Below are 13,385 nucleotides of genomic sequence, written 5' to 3' on the forward strand. Positions count from 1 at the left end.
TGAACAGGAATGGCTTTGATTGTTTATCCCAGATGCATTCGCTTAACCGGGCCAAGTGAAATCTCGTTTTGTGTTTCCTGCCCATACATCTAGTATCTCTCCTCTCCCACTCAGCACACTAAACAAAGATGTTATGTGAGACCAGATCCAGCAGCAACACCGATCTTATCTAGGCTTTGCAAGGTCACCCTTTGCTGTGCCTTCCACAAAGATTAAACATTTCAAACTCTCTCCCCCCAGCCCTGCTGGCTAGAAGGAGCAGAGCTTACTAGAATTTTTCATTATGTGAAGCAAGGATGCCTCTGTGCCTCTGGGCCTCATGAGGGGAAAGCCATGCAGAAGAGGTAGGTTCTGCATTTAGTTTGCATGTGGTAAGGGTGCTGGTCTCTTATGTTGAAAGGCAGCACATTCAAGAGCCTGAGTCCAGGTTCTGGGAAAGTTCTGTGTCTTGTGGAAACGGGGCTCCTCTTGCTTGTTGACTACTTTTCCCCCAAGGGAGCAAGCTGTTGTGCAAGCTCATCACCGCACGGAAGAGTTGGAATTCATATATCCCAAGGCCAGAAGGGACTGTTGTGATCAGGTAATCTGACCTCCGGTAAAATCCAGGCCAGAGACCTGCCCCCAAATCATTTCTAGAGCAGATCTTTTAGAAAAACATCCCGTCTTGACTTTAAAATTGCCATGATAGAGAAAATTATCCCAATGGTTTGTAACCTTCACTATTCAAATTTACAGCCTATTTCCAATCTGAATTTGTCTAGCTTCAACTTCCAGCCACTGGATCGTGCTAGACCTTTTCTCTGCTACACTGAAGAGCCCATTATTAAATATCTGTTCCCCATGTCAGTCCCCCCTTAACCTTCTCTTTGTTAAGCTAAATAGACCAACCTCCTTGAGTCTCTTGCTACAAGGCATGGTTTCTATCCCTTAACTCATTCCCGTTGTTCTTGTCTGAACGAACCCCCTCCAATTTATCAACACCTTCTGAGGCCACTACTATGCCAGGCTTCGAAAGCCAGAGCAGCAACCTTGAACTGGACTCTGGTTTCAATGGGAAGCCCACGCAGTGACTGGTGATCACACCAATCCATGTTAGTGAGCAGCCACGTTGCTGCGTTCTGGGCCACAGATAGCTTCCACAGAGCCCAAGGCTCCATTCCCAGGTGTAAGAGATGGCAGGAGCTGAGTCTTAAGGCTACAGTGTGTATCAGGTTGATGTTTAAAAGGACCAAGGTCATCCCCTGGCCAGGCACAGAAGGAAGGGGGTGTTTCTCACACTGTGGCTATCTGTGTGTTCAGGCACAGGACACAGCCAAGGAGCCCCCATGGCTGCGGACAGATCCAACAGGTGCCGTCTGTGGCAAGGTCCCTCCTCCTCCACCATCACCTCAGATGCATCAGGGCTTAGTCCCAACAGCTGCAATCCCTCCTTTGGACTGTGCTGTGAATGTGTGCTGTCCAGGTACTCCTGGCACTGCGGCCCTGGTTCTGTGCTGGCTCTCCCTACAGCTCCAAGAATATTGGACAGGAGGGGGAAAAGGACTGAACCTTGGAACACCAGCCAGTGAGGGCCCAGGGGGCTGAAGAATAATTGCCCATAATGACTCTTGCTGTACCCTGCTCCAGACCTACCTCCTGCCATCCCTACGCTCTATGTTGCTATTTAGCATTACCCCCAGCATCCTTGGGCAGCTAGCAGGCCATGTCACTGCACTCACACCTACTCTGAGAAAGATCCCAGGCCCCAAATGCCTTCCCTAGAAGACCATCCTCCGCCCTCCAGTCAGCCATTAGCCTTCTAAATTCACCGTGTTTGCCTGGGAGGTTTAGCGATCCGATTCCCCCTTCTCTTATACCAGGTTAACAGAACTGGAACCAGCGCATTATACCAGCACACAACTGGAGCAATGCAGTAGGCAGGCTGGCTGTGTGCGCCAGGCCCACTTCTCACTCGGGATTCTAGCATCCTCTTGCCGCTTAGATCTCTCCCCGATGTTTGTCCACTTCCTTCAGCAGAAACCCAAGCTAGAGTTACCAGATAGAAACGGGTTAGGCCATGCTGCCTTTCTTTAGGACTGGTGTCTCATCGGCTTCCTTCAAATGCTTAACTATCTCTTTCAGAGTAACAGCCGTGTTAGTCTGTATTCGCAAAAAGAAAAGGAGTACTTGTGGCACCTTAGAGACTAACCAATTTATTTGAACGTAAGCTTTCGTGAGCTACGTGCATCCAATGAAGTGAGCTGTAGCTCACGAAAGCTTACGTTCAAATAAATTGGTTAGTCTCTAAGGTGCCACAAGTACTCCTTTTCTTTTTACTATCTCTTGGTTCTCTCCTTAGAATGCGATGGATCATTGTCAGTGGCTCTGTAAACCCATAAATCAGTTCCTACAGCATTATAAAATTGGACACACGTCACCCACACCTGCAGACACATACACAACATTCTCCCACGCCCTCCATCAGGGTTACTTCATGGGGGTTTTTATCAACAGCTACCAGCATATTGACAAAACCTTCCTTATTCCCTCTTTGCCCAGGCATCTGTGCTTTATATTATTAAAAAGGAATCTAAATAAGCACAGTATCTCTGCTGTTTCTGAATCAGTTCCATCCCACTCCACCCTCCATCTCTCTTTTCCGCCCAAGATATTTATATGAAAGTCCTTTTTGTTCTACCCCAAACCCCTTCTGGCAGCATTAATTCATTTTGCTACCCTTATCTTTTCTTCGCATGCCTAACCAAGTATATTTGTTACGCTGCCTCCCACCTCTTTCCCATTTTCTCTTGAGGGCTGGGATCCGTCTTTGTTCTTCACACCCACTAATTCCCCATTTTTGTTTTTTCTCTCTCTCTCTGACACATACAGACGTGGGTGCACACACTCTGGGCACTGCACAACAGCTGGAATATGGTAAAATTCAATTAAAGTTGCCATAAAATGAAGTCATAAAAAGCCAAATGAAATATTTAACAGGCAAATAAAGCAGCAGGATTGAAGTGCACTTCTATTCTAAATGCGACTGAAAATGGCATTATGGGTTTGTTTATGTATTCTCATTGGCTTCATTGTGGGGGGAGGAATGTCAAATTTGTTTTGCTTACATGTTGTTATACTGGAACATGAGAAAAACCACACTGGAGGTGGTGGGTGTAACAGCTGCCTTCCATTCAGACTAAATGAGGGAACAATTAAATGCCCCTCTTGTTTAGGGATAGCCAGAACAACAGGAGCCACCCTCCAAAACAACAGGCGGCTTAGGGGTCTGAACTATGTGGGCGGAGGGGTTTCTCTGTGGCGTGAATGTAAATACCGGGATAGGGAACTGATTTTGATTCCAGCTGTGCATGTGGGAGAGAAGGGGCTGGAACACCACAGAAGTACATAGAGAAGGCACCCCAGACACAGTGAGACTAAATAAGCCCTGGTAGCATGACCCTAAGAGAAAGCTAAGAAAGGGTTTTTGGGCAAAGTGCTAGCTGGAAAGAAGCTTGGAACTGGAAGCAAAGAAACTACCTCCTGCTGTGTAATCCCTACTGCGTTCAGGACTTTATGCAACTTCTTTGTAAACAAACAGAACTGCCTCCAAGAAATACCTGAATCCATCACCAATTTCTCCTCCTAATGGAAACAAACTGGTAGTCTCTGAACTTTGGCGAACGCCTTGGGTCAAAAGGGGGCAAGACAAGAGGTTTTTTCTACCTGTCATACCTGCACTATCTGGGATCTGAAAGCTGAGCTGGGTCCTTTCTGGTTCACTCAAAGTCCCCAGTAACAAGGACTTTGCAGACCACATTCTGCTCTCCATTATACTTGCACATCTTCATTGACTCCAGTGGAGCTGCACAGGTGAAACGTAAGAATTTGGCCCAGAAGCTAGAACAGTGGTTCCCAAACTTTTCAGGATTGCATCCCCCTTACTCCTGTCCACGCCTCCCCCCGGAGCCAGCAACTCAGACAAGGCCAGGCATCCCAACAGGCCCTGGCCACTGGCCCTCAGAGACACAACCAGGCGGTGCAATCTACAGGGCAGTAAGGCTCCCACAGGTCAGGCTTGCCCTGAGACTCTGGACTGGGGAGAGTCACCAATCCAATATGGATTGCACATGCACCCAGGGACTCCCTGGCTCTGCTGAGTGGGGGCTGCCCAGCTGCATCAGGCATTCCCCCTCGCCTCTCTGTTAGGAACCGGACCATCGGTGGTCTCACCTCATGGTTAGGGCGGGAGGCTGGCACAGAAGTGACCAGGCCTAGCAGCCAGATCCTGAATCAAGAGCCAAGTTACCAAGGCAAAGGAGTGAGCCGGAGCTGAGAGCCAGGAATCAGGACTTGAGGGTCAGAGGGAACATCTACACTATAATAAAAACCCACAGCATCAAGTCTCAGAGTCCACGTCAATTGACTCAGGCTCACAGGGCTAAAAACTGCAGTGTAGACATTTGGGTTCAGGTTTAGGCTGGAGCCTGGGTTCTGAACAGACATGCCAAACCCATAGAAATTGGGCTTGTTTTGGCTTAATTGGCTTGTGAGATGATTGTTGGCTAGGTTTCAGAGGTGTAGCCATGTTAGTCTGTATCAGTAAAAACAATAAGGAATCCTTGTGGCACCTTAGAGACTAACAAATGTATTTGGGCATAAGCTTTCATGGGCTATAACCCACTTCATCAGATGCATGGAGTGGAAAATACTGTGAGTAGGTATAAATATACAGCATATGAAAAGATGGGAGTTGCCTTACCAAGTGGGGGGGTCAGTGCTAACGAGGCCAATTCAATTAGGGTGGATGTGGGCCATTCCCAACAGTTGACAAGAAGGTATGAGTATCAGAGGGAAAATTATTTTTTGTAGTGACCCAGCCACTCCCAGTCTCATTCAGGCCTAATTTGATGGTGTCAAGTTTACAAATTAATTCCAGTTCTGCAGTTTCTTGCTGAAGTCTCTTTCTGAAGTTTTTTTTTGTTGAAGAATGGCCACTTTTAAGTCTGTTATTGAGTGTCCAGGGAGACAATTCTTGATGTCTCTATGCAAAAGAATAAATGTACACAAATCAGACATCAAGAATTGTAACATTCAAAAACCAGTAGGAGAGCACTTCAATCTCCCTGGACATTCAATAACAGACTTAAAAGTGGCCATTCTTCAACAAAAACACTTCAAAAAGAGACTTAAACGAGAAACTGCAGAAACTGTTTTTGCTTGTTTTCTAGTTTTTGGCTTGTAGCTTGTTGGACTTGTTGCAGGTTGTTGCTTCTTTTTTTTTGATCGGCTCCCTGCAAGCAGAGGCAAGGGGGGACAAGAAGGGGCAAGGGAGAAGAGAGAGTGAGGGGTGCACAGCAGCCCCACAACAGTCCCAGACTGCACGCCAGACGAATCTAGTCACTTAGAGTGTTGGGATTCTTAGGGATTGGCTTGTTTTGGCCTTGTTTTGAAATGGGATTAGCTTGATTTTTGGCTTATTGTGAAAGTCAGGGTGCTTATTTACCACGTGAAAGTTGGCAACTGTGGTTCTGAGGCCCCATTTTCAGGGAGGGTTTCAGATCCCAGGCTCCACCCTGAACCCAAATGTCTACATAGCATTTAACCCCGCAGCCCAATGCCTGTGAGCCCGAGTCAGCTGACTTGGGCCAGCCACGGCTATGCTGCAGGTCTTTTACTGCAGTGTGGACGTTCCCAGTGCTGTGGTTAGACACTAAATACCATGTCTAGGCAGAGAGATGAATCTGAGGGTCAGAACCTGAGTATCAGCCGGACCAGGGGGTAGCAGCCAGCGGGAGGAAACCAGGAGCAGGAGCCAGGAACAAGGAGTGAGGGCCAGGAGCAGGAAGCAGGACCAGAACACAGCTGTGGGCATGGACCACTACTGAGCGACCAGAGACCCAGGGTGGCTGCAGGGTTTAAGAATGGCTGAAGACACGAACAGACACAATAAGGATGCCAGGTTCATTGGCTGAACCAGCTGAAGGCAATGAACTGGGTCTGGGTTCAGATGTGGGTCCCTAACGCTTCCTGTCACCGCAAAAGCCCACTGCCCCTGACCCATATAATCCAGGGCAGGGAGCCAGCCCCCACCCCAACACAACATCAGCGAACCCAGGGAAATGACGTGGAGCCATTCCCTGCTCCTGAGGAGCAAGCTACAAGGGCGCAGCACTACAGCGGCACCACACATCACAGCCCAGCATGCAACAAGGGCCTGTGCTGATCAGGGCTCAGAGCATGCCCTCCCCCCCAGCTCCCAGTTGCCTCAGGGGATGGAACCTGCGGTGCCTGTAGACAACCAAAGCTACGTCACAAATAAACCATTCTTAGCCTTAAACAGCTTCATGTCTCTCCAAGCACTTTCCAAAGGCAAGCATGGCTCCTAAGCACCTGCTTCCCTCTGCCCTGGGTCACAGCTGGAGGCACTTTGCCACCCCACAGGCAGGCACACAGGGCCTGCCTGGCATTACCGGGCCCCCCACAGACCTCCTGGCAGGGGAAATGGAGCGTGAAAGCTGTAAGCTGAGCCTGGTGTCAGAGCACAAACGGCGTGAGCAGCATTGTCATGGTGGAGAGAAGGTCAGGCTAACCCCTGGATTGAATTTCAGCAGCATCAATCAGGAACTCTCCTCTCCCCACTGCTCTGAGCATCAACAATAGCCATCACCCTCTTACAGCAATGAACTGCAGCAGGAAATGGCCAGAGATCACGACAAAGAGGCTGTCTCCATTACAGCCCTGCCACCGGCCAAGTGCGTTTCCACCCCCACGCCCAAGACTCTCTGTGAGTCTGGCAGCACTGGACGGCTGCTTTTTAATATTTCAGGCTGGTTGTTCACAAGGCGGAGCAGGCACGGCTCAGCTACTGGCCGTGACCACACTGTAACCAGATCCTTAGGGAAGGACTCTGGACTGTGAAGGGTCTCCAAAGCCCATGCTCACAAAGATGGTGGGCTAACACCACAGAGGTGGGACGCTTGGCACCCTCTGACACAGGAAGGCCTGGGACCCAGGGGGGTGAACACTTTGTCTCACTCTGCAGCGACCCCTGAGGGTCCAGCAGGAGCCATATCCAGGGCACCTCAGCACCAGGCAATTCTCCATGAAGCCAGGCCTGGCGGTGGGAGGTGAAGTGGAAAACATGGGGGGTGGAGGGAGAGGAGAGCTTTAAAGCTCAGAAACCCACCCCCCACCCCACACAAATAGCAGAGCCCGGAAGGAAATCTCCTGAGATCATAACCTGCCATACACTCAGGCTGCTCACGGGCTAAGAACTCCTCCTCGGCACCAGGGAGTGGAAGAGACTCCAACAGGACCTCGCAACCCCTGTTAAGGAGGTCACTGGGGAGTAGGAGACCTGCTAAGACGTCATCCCCCTCAAGTTAAAGGAGTAACTCTGACATCAGTGAGACCGTACACCTCAACATGATGGGGGTAGGGCATTCCGCCCAGCCCAGATCCCTCCATTGGAGAACAAAGCTCTCAACCAGACATCCTGCTGGGCCACAGTGCAGTCAAGCCCAGCTGAGCTCTCTGATTCCATGTGGCAGATGTTTACAGAAAGTTATCTTGCTCTGAACAATGGGCCCACGGCTCCCCAAGGGAGCGCAAACAAGCCACCGCTTAGCCAGGCCGTCAGCCAGTGGATTAGCAAGGGAGTATTCCAGGCTGCATTGTTTACTCCCAACAGAGGAAATAGCTTGGAGACACCCAACCTACTTCCAGGGCACTGACATCCCATTTGTGTTCAAAGTCCTATAAATCACCACTCAGAGAGAGAAAAAAAAAAGAGTTCCAATTTCCTGCCGCTTCGCCGTATCTGCTCTATGCTCTATAAATACACAATCGCCGTCCCCTTCCAGGGTACAGCTTCAGGCACAGCACAGAGTTGAGACTGCAGCCCACTCACCATGACCCTCCTGGGACCAAGCAACATGCTGAGATTTCAGCCAGCTCAATATTTGCAGTGAGTCTCTTCAAGGATGGTCTTGGGCAAATCAGATCCCAAATCCAGCCAGTCCTCTGTGGGGACAGCGACAGTGCAGGCTTCGCATAAGTTAATCAAGGATTGGATGTGCAGTGAGATACCCATCCACCCAACACAATGTACACTCATCCACATTCACATCCACTGTTTCTGCCACCAGGGGCTCCTCTACAGCTGTATGCCTGAAACGATGGGGCTAGTCTACCATGCTGTCCGCTTGGTCCTTTTGCTATTGCACCATGGCACATGTGCTCCGTTCTGCCTCCCTTCCTCAGTTTCCAGGCCGAGGAGCTCAGCCTGCAGCAAGGCCCCTGGTTCCCCTGCAGCGTTACATACATGGAAAACAGCACCAGAGAGACTTATGGCCATTAGAAGTGAGAAAATCAGTAAGACATCAGGTATGTTACTATAGCAGAGAAATAGCAAGGTATTAGGTTTGAGAAATAGCAGGCCATTTGTCATTTAAACTCTGCATCATAATGTGACCTCCCATGGGGCAGAGTTATGGTTACACAGGAACATGAAATTTGGTATTTCCTGACTCAAGCACTTCACTCTACGTCCTCACAATCCCCCCAACATAGTTCTTTGTATGGGACCTTCCATTGCAGGGAAGATACGCACTACTCTGAAACAGATCCTCAGTCAACTTAGCCCTCCTTTAGCCTCTCTGTGCATCTGTCCCCTGTGCAATGAGTCCCCTTGGACAGCTGCCTAGAGCACCTGCTTTCACACCTGGGAGGGCAGGCACCCTGCCCAACATCCTCTCCACTTGTGAGCTTGTTCCTTGTTACTTACGGTGGGATTGTCATCTCAGAGTCAGCTCAACAATCACCAGGGTCCTGGCTCCTACGACATGCACTTGGCTATGGATCATCTTGGCCAGGGCACAAAGCGAGGATGGAACTGGATCAACAGCAATGCTCCCATCACAGGGGATGGGGGGGAAATGATCCCAAAGCTCTTGAAAGCCATGGCTGCATGGGTCCCATGCCAGCCCAATGCTGCAACAGACACATGGAATTGGAGATGATGCAGGAGGGAGATCAAGGGCCTGCAGTGCAGAGGAGTTAGCAAGAAGCAGCTCCGTCAGAGACCCTCTTTATGCCAGTCGGGGTCAGTACTAACCAGAGCACATACCGAAGTCCCCAGCACACTGTTCATTACACTGACATGCTGCCCTTGGAAGAGTTACTTTGCCATCAGGACAGAGAAAGGAGGGGCTGCCTTATAAAGATGCAGCATTGCTACCCAGCTGTACCCTGGTCCACTGGTTTCCTCTGCATTCCACCTGCATTTCCTGAAGATCCAACAGGACTTCACTCGCTCCCGTCCACACACAGCAACCATCTCCTCCCCTCTATCAGCAAGAGCAGAGATGCGCTGGAGCGAGTGCTCGCGTTACCAAGACTTCAGCACTGCTCCCAGTCACACTCAAGAGTGCTCACAAGCCGGCTAAGGATGGTCATGAATAATTAAACCCAACTGCGATGGGTAAGACGAACAACTGCAGGAATCTCTGAGACACTAGCCCTGCTCCAGGATTGTGTTGGTTCTTGGAATCCAATTTTGTTACTAATTTGAATGGGTCTCCCATCATTAGGGTCATTTAACAGGGCTCTGCTCAGTCTACCTGACAACCAGCCCCAGCCTTTTGCTTCTTTCCAACTCCTGGCCCTCCCACCATTGGATCCCAATGGTAAGCAATGTGATGTCACAGCACGTTGCCATGGAAGTGCATACGGCGTGGCTGCAGCATAGCACAGCAAGTTCACAGATGACACTAAGATGCGGGGGGGAGAGGTAGATACAATGGAGGTTAGGGATAGGGTACAGAGTGACTTAGACAAATTGGAGGATTGGGCCAAAAGAAATCTGATGAGGTTCAACAAGGACAAGTGCAGAGTTCTGCACTTAGGACGGAAGAATCCCATGCACTGCTACAGGCTGGGGACCGAATGGCTAAGCAGCAGTTCTTCAGAAAAGGACCTAGGGATTACAGTGGATGAGAAGCTGGATATGAGTCAACAGTGTGCCATTGTTGCCAAGAAGGCTAACGGCATATTGGGCTGCATTAGTAGGAGCATTGCCAGCAGATCTAGGGCAGTGATTATTCTCCTCTATTCGGCACCGGTGAGGCCACATCTGGAGTATTGCGTCCAGTTTTGGGCCCCCCCACTACAGAAAGGATGTCACAAATTGGAGAGAGTCCAGTAGAGGGCAACGAAAATGGTCAAGGGGCTGGGACACGTGACTTACGAGAAGAGGCTGAGGGTACTGGGCTTGTTTAGTCTGCAGAAGAGAAGAGCGAGGGGGGATTTGATAGCAGCCTTCAATTACCTGAAGGGGTTTTCCAAAGAGGATGGAGCTAGGTTGTTCTCAGTGGCGACAGATGATAGAACAAGGAGCTGTGGTCTCAAGTTGCAGTGGGGGAGGTCTAGGTTGGATATTAGGAAACACTATTTCACTAGGAGGGTGGTGAAGCACTGCAGTAGGTTACCTAGGGAGGTGGTGGAATCTCCATCCTTAGAGGTTTTTAAGGCGCGGCTTGACAAAGCCCTGGCTGGGATGATTTATTGGTGTTGCTTTGAGCAGGGGGTTGGACTAGATGACCTCCTGAGGTCTCTTCCAACCCTAATCTTCTATGATTCTATGACTGGGATGAAGGCTAAAAATGTCCCTTACCTCAGGGGAGACATTTTCTTGTTTCCTTTCCAGCCCCATTTGCTTTCTCCACACTGGTTGAGAATCACATGCCCAGGTGCTCCAACAGCCCTAAAACAATCACGGATTAACCCAGGAGCACAGCTCCAGCCCCGGCCAGCTTCACGCACCCACCCAGCGCCTGTTCTACTCGCAGCTGGACATTTCAGATGGCTGTTTCTGAACACCCCTCCCAGAAGGGGCGACTCAGGACTGGCAGTGGGGTGATGCTCTGATGGCATACCTAGGAATACCACCAGCACCAGAGTCAACATCCAGGATGGCGACAGTCATGCTGCTGACTCAGAGGGAATGTATCTGAGCACACACCCACACGCATCTCAGAAGCACCTGCCAGACTCATGGCTCTTGGAAAACTCAAGACCTCAGAGGCACCTGCTGCAGGAAAGAGACTCGACCCACAGCACCCAAGAGTCTGAGACTTAGGGGCTCCCATGCCAGGCCATACTGGTTTGTCCCATTGCAAATCATAACTGATTTAATAGCCAGGCTGCAAAGACCAAGGGATAAAATAGCCTGGGGAGTTGCACAGCAATGACTTGCATGGCACAGCAGAGACAGATTTACTAACCTGCTGCAGGTTGAGCATAACTTCTGCAGTTCTGTCCTCTTCGCTGGCCCCCTATGTTTTGGGTGATGGGGATTTGACATCTGAAATCAGCCAAGCACCCACTTAACTCTTGTCCTGCTTCCCATCTTTAACAGATCGGCACATTGTAATTCTATTGCTTAAAATGCATTAAATTCCTAAAGCCAGATCCCGGCCCCAGGGGCTGCTCTCAGCTATAACGGCCCCAGAGGGGATCACCAGAGTGCAGCATAGCCTGGCCACAGTCTTTTCCCTCCATGGCACATCCCTTTTGCTGGGCTGCTGAGGAGCCAGAACCAGGTAAAGAATCAGGGAGGGCAGCTGAAGCCAGCTTCTGTCCCCTTTGCACCACTGATGGAGCAAAATGTAAAACTTAGCCCTTGAATCTTACTTCTTCCTTTAGATTTTCCATGGCTGATTCAGACATGGCCCCTGCTACAGCTATAGCTGCTTTCAGAGTCTGATAAAGAGATGGCCTTTGTACAGACATTGCTGCAGCTACAGGTTAGCAGGGAATTCAACCCATTCTGAATGCTACTGGCAGGGAACAAGGCTGTATACAGCACTGAGTGGCCTCTGCATCCAGGAGGTCAGACCAAATCAGGGGTGGCCAACCAGTGGTTCCGGAGCCACATGCAGATCGTCAGAAGTTAATATGCGGCTCGTTGTATAGGCACCGAATCCGGGGCTGGAGCCACAGGGGCCAACTTTCCAATGTGCCTGGGGTGCTCACTGCTCAAGCCCTGGCTCAGCCCCAGGCCCTGCCCCCACTCCAGCCCTTCCTGCCCCCGCCCCTGAGCCTGCAGTATCCTGGCTTCTCCTCCCTCCCCTGCAGAGCCTCCTGCATACCACAAAACCGCTGACCGGGAGGGAGGGAGGGGATGGTGCTGATCAGTGGGGCTGCCAGTGGGTGGGAGGTGCTCGGAGTGGGGTGGGGGAGCTGGTGGGGGGCTGCTGACGTATTACTGTAGCTCTTTGGCAATCTACATTGTTAAATTCTGGCTCCTTCTCAGGCTCAGGTTGGCCACCCCTGGACTAGACGATCAAGTGCTCCCTTCTGGCCTTCAGCTCCATGGCTCAGGGCTAGGGAACGTCCGGGGGGAGTGTTTTCCAGGTATATTACTCACTCACTCAGAGTAGGAGAGACAGCCGTCTCAGCTCACAGCTGCCCAGCAGAAGCTGTCTGTACTCCAGGGGCCACCCCAACCAGCAGACATAAGACCTTTTCTGCACTAGCCCCCTCTCATCAGCCTGCGAAAAGTGACCAATGAAAGAACGGAAAGTGGGCTTTGTGCCCTTTGTTGTGATTTCTTCTCGCTGCTGCAAAGATTCTGGCAAATAAGTAGGTGCCCATTTGGAAGTGGTCTATATGGTAACAGATCTACACACACCTTAAGCAGGGCTGAAGTGGTATGAGGCCTTGGGCTGACCCCTTGTGCCAGGTATCTGTTAGCCCACCTGAAACACACTCCAGGCTGCCTGTGCAGGTGGGAATTGGATCCGCTGCCCCTCAGGTTCAGAGAGGTGAGTCAGCAAGGGGTCCCCAGGTCTCCACCAAGGAGGTCTGCTAGACTCCAGCAGTATCTAGGAGCAGGTTTTGTTGCATCTGGGGCTGTGTAACTTGCACAAGAACCTCCCTCCAGCATCCAAATGCCTGGAGAAGAGGAAAAATTTTAAAAAACCAAATTCCAAACCAGAGTTCTGTATTTAGCAGCCAGATTTCCAGCGCAGGATGCGGCAATGATGTAATGTTCCACTTTCAGAATCCAGCAACGCTCTGCCAGCTGCCTGCACAGAAGCTCAGTGTTCCCTCCAAAAGGGGAAATGAAGACACTCAGAAAACACTACAATGTGTTTTTTATTGCACAGAGTGCAGCAGTAAAGAACTCCATGTTCCCTCCCCTTAGCCAGACTCATAATCACCGGCACAGACAAGATATATAAGAGACAGCTGCTGGAATTGGCAACAGCAATACCTGCCCAAGGTGCAATGAAACTCACAAAAGGTAAACCTTGCGATCCATGTAAACTCTCTGATTGCCAATGGTGGGCAAAGAGGAGGGAAGCGCCTTACTCCCTGCAGTCTGCACTTGCAATGCCCTTGGA

The 13,385-nt window shown here is 50.4% G+C and overlaps 1 protein-coding gene across 2 annotated transcripts in view; it reads right to left on the reverse strand.

The window, feature by feature from the left end:
• The window catches only part of LOC311524627 (cysteine-rich protein 2), a 58,316-nt gene that overhangs the window by 22,351 nt on the left and 22,580 nt on the right, over positions 1-13,385 (reverse strand). The window lies entirely within an intron of this gene.

The sequence above is a fragment of the Lepidochelys olivacea genome (genome assembly GCF_965140295.1).
Source record: "Lepidochelys olivacea isolate rLepOli2 genome assembly, chromosome: 8".
Classification (NCBI taxonomy): domain Eukaryota; kingdom Metazoa; phylum Chordata; order Testudines; family Cheloniidae; genus Lepidochelys; species Lepidochelys olivacea.